A 4378-nucleotide genomic window follows, 5' to 3' on the forward strand; every position below is an offset into this window, starting at 1 on the left:
GGAGCTTAATCCATGATCATGTAGTTTGGATGCAAACTCCTGCGCCACAAATATATCACACGCGTGGCCTCGTGGCGGTACGTACCGTTACACACACTGTGATGGAGAAGACGTTGAATACGGTTATAAACAAACGAATATAGTCATTTGGAGACGAACAGGCAAGGGCCATCTGCTACCCCGCTTGCGGCTAATCTTCCTGCCGCTACGCATGAATAAATCGGGTTGTCTTAGTGGCAGTGCGTATCTAAATTAATTACCCTGTCATCCTAGACATAGTCACAAATATTTTTATATATACTTATACATATCAGCGCATGCTTGTATATATACACACATATTTTAACATGTACGCATACATATGTATATATGTGTATACGAGTGCATATTTATACGTAGAATGTATGTGAAATTCGCACGAAAATATTTTATGTCAATCTCGTTTTATTCTGAGAGATCTTGGTTATTGTTGAATTGTTTATGCGGCAGCAAAAGGGAAATTTGAGACTTTCAAAATGCAGTGACACAGGGTTACAAGAATACAATTCCTATATAGACACACACAACCATACATAAACATACAGCCCAAACATATTTTATTATCTAAACATTGGCGCATGTTTAGTTGTGTGGCAATAAGCTTATTTTTCATCCATATAATTCCAGGTGCAGTCGGCTGCGTGACACCTTCGGAAAGTGTCTTCTACTGCAGCTCGGGCCGACCAAAGCCTTGCGAGTGCATTTGGTAGACATATATAAATACATATATATATATATAATATATATATATATATATATATATATATGTATGTATGTATGTATGTATGCATTTATGATGTATGCATGTATTTATATGGGGGGGTATGTTTGTGTTTGTACCCCCACCATCGCTTGACAACCTATGTTGGTATATTTACGTCCCCGTAACTTAGCGGTTTGGCAGAAGAGACCTATAGAATAAGCACCAGATTTACAAAGAATAGGTCCAGGGGTCGATTTCTTCGCCTAAAAGGCGGTGCTCCAACATGGCCACTGTCAGTTGATTGAAACAAGTAAGAGAATATAAGAATGAACTATGTTAACAAACAGTCGAGTTTTATGAACAACTCTGTAATTATATTTCATTTAAGAACAAGTCCTTGATCCAATGTATTTTAACAGTAGTAATTAAATAGCGGAAAGTAATAAACAAGAAATATCCAGTAGTTACTAACCTCAATTCTTAGAATTGTGCTCTTATTTATCATCAATATAGCTACGACTACTAAAACCCGAACTAAGCAAAACTACAAGGACCCGTGGTGAAATTTTATTGCTAAGAAAATTATTAGTCTGTGATTTGCTTAGCTGAGGTATTGGTCAAACTAAACTAGCTACGTTTTCTTATGTCTTGCAAGTAATCTCGTAAATTTCATTAAAAAATAACATTTATTGCAGATCGATGATTCGTTCTTCTTTTACATTTTTACTTATAAAATAATAAAAGCAACTTCACTTAATTTACACTTGATTCAATTTTGTTTTCTTTCTTTGACAACCTTTTAGAAATAAATTATATCAAAGATTCATTTATTATTTATTCATTTAGTTTATGACTTTTGTATTAATCGATTTGTGTAGAAGAAAGACAGAATTCGATAGGGAAAAAAAATGTTATCAGTGATATATATTTTCTTTACGTAAATACAGGAAATCTTTAAGTTAGTTATAAATATATGGAAAAATAAACGACTTGCCTTAAACCGAAGATGAATACAAGAGTAAAAGAAAAAAAAAGGAAATGAAAAATAAATATATCTAAACAACTTCTGGTATGATAAATTGATTTAATATTGTTAATGGTTTTGATACGTTTTTTTTTCTTCTCAATTAGACAATTAATGGTTGCCACAAAGACGTACAACACTCACTGGATTGCCGCGAGTTCAACGCTACTCTACACTATCGCAGATTATATTCTATTTTCCTTACTGTGCTGTAGAGAGAGAAGAATCATTCAGCAATCCACAAACAGTCTTATTACCCCGTCTATGCCTAAATTTTCTCCTAATTTTTTTAAATATGCCTTCACTAGATTTTCCAGTCTGTAATCCCTTTATCTCTTCAACATTGAAAATGCTGAATGCAGTACTTCATGTTTGATACATACTTTTCTGCTTTTCATGTAATTACATGTAAGGAAAATATACATCCAACACGTCTTGAATTATATATATATATATATATATATATATAACTTAGATAAAACTTAGACATCTTTCGACCAAAGATTGTCTAATAGCACCACCTGATAGGATTATTCGAATCCTGTTTAAGTCAAGTTTTGTTCAAGTAGTGAGTTCTTGTTGGGTGAGTTGTATCCAATTATGGGTGGCTTATCTGGTATTCTTTGAAGGAATCTATCCAGACTCTGTTTAAAGTTGATGGGATCCTTTTCCTCTTTGATCTCCCTCGGGACAATGTTAAATAGGACAGGGCCTGTTGAGGAAAAGAAATTATGTTGCAGTGTACATGTATGTTGTGATCTTGAATTAGGCAGGGGACGTATAGCCCGTGGTCCAAGTCTTGGATGAACCTTGAATCTAATGTTTAGGTCGTTTGGGCAAAGTTGGCGGTATATTTTCCACATCGTACAAATGATGTACCGCTCACGGCGACGCTGGAGGGAGTAAAGTTTCAAGGCTTTAAGGTGATCCCAATAATCGAGAGCAGCCATGCCTTCAATTTGTTTAGTGAGTGCCCTCTGGGGTGACTCAATTCTGGAGATGTTTTATTTAAAAGCAGCAGAAAATTCAATAAAACCTATTACTCTGAGTTTCACGTTCCCGTTCGTTGGATCGTATATAACTTATATAGAGCAACTTAATTTTCATCGACTTAATCATTAACATCTATCATGCATACTATATTAAACCCGTCCTTATCTTTATAACTACCAATATTTTTTACACAATCTATATTCCCTGTGGAGAATTTATTTGACAACTTCACTTTGTAGTAGGTTCCCCTTGCACACAATATTAAAAATAGACATTGGACCATGACTGATATGCCGAGCTCCTAAAATCCAGTTATGTAGGGTCTATTGCTTTCTTGTTTATTGAACGTGAGGATTTCTTCTACATCGCAAAACAGGATTTGACGCACTCTCATTCGCACAATATTAACTATGATACTTAACTAAGATGTAAATTTAATTTCCATAACCTCTTTCACTTATTTATCAACAGCCTTTGACACCAATATTTTCAAAAATGTCCAAGAAAATACATACCAGTCACACACGTTTTTTCAGTTGGCTCTCTCTTTACTACACCAGTGAAAATGGGCTCATTTCTTAGGGTTTGGGTGTATATTGTATGTAACCCTAAAACCAGTCCCACTTCTATGTTTTGGTCATCTGGAATTACGTTGTTACTCCTGTTTGCACTGCAGTTGGCAACTTGGTGATATTCAATGAAAAGATAAGCATCTCACTAATCGTAAGATACATATACACTTAATCGGGATCAACATATTATTTTGCTCTCCACTTCGTTAAACAACGCCGGAACTTCACAACTTTTCATTATGGTAAATTGTGGTGATAGAAAGCGATAGATTATATAGGTTTCGCATACTTTTCAGTGTATACTGCAGTAGATCCTGAAAACACAGAAAACTGGACACTAGGACTTGATAGGTAATACGTTTCTTACATAAGTCCGAAAGGTAAAGTGGAGGTGAGTAATATGTGAACTCAGAACGCAAGTCCCAAAAATAATAACGTGACATTACCATTCAGTTACTCCCTCAGTTTTCAGTTATATATTTTTATATTTCAGGACGGTCTTTCCTTTGTCCTTTTTTTTCTTTGCATATAAACACACGCACTATATATTCATTCAACACTTCTTCATATCTGTTCTTATTTTAACTGACATGCATTGTCCGGAAATCCTTCGTCACATGTGTGTTATCTGTTCAGTGAAACTTTCCGTCCTCCTGTATGCTCCTGCTTAGTTCATTCTGTCCTGATTTGATTGCATGGTTCGCCCTGCATATGTCTCTATATGTGTGATTGTCTAGAACTTCCATATCGGTTGTTTCTTACGACTGATGTCTTTCCTTTAGGTTGTTACAATCCGGTTTGTCTGATAACACAATAAAAAACATCCGCAACACGTTATCATATTGATCGAAATTTTAGGGAAAAATTCTCTCTTCTTTTAGAGATTTGTAGATGTTGAAGATTCAGATTTTCTTCTTTAGTCAAATTCTAAAATTTTGTCTTTCCAATTCTTGGCCAATATCATTAATATACGTGGCACTAGAATGTATAGTTTTCAATGTCATGTGTGTTTATGCCTTTTTTAAAGATGCATTATGCTCCTTGGAA

The sequence above is a fragment of the Octopus sinensis genome, linkage group LG16, assembly GCF_006345805.1.
Source record: "Octopus sinensis linkage group LG16, ASM634580v1, whole genome shotgun sequence".
In the NCBI taxonomy this organism is placed as follows: domain Eukaryota; kingdom Metazoa; phylum Mollusca; class Cephalopoda; order Octopoda; family Octopodidae; genus Octopus; species Octopus sinensis.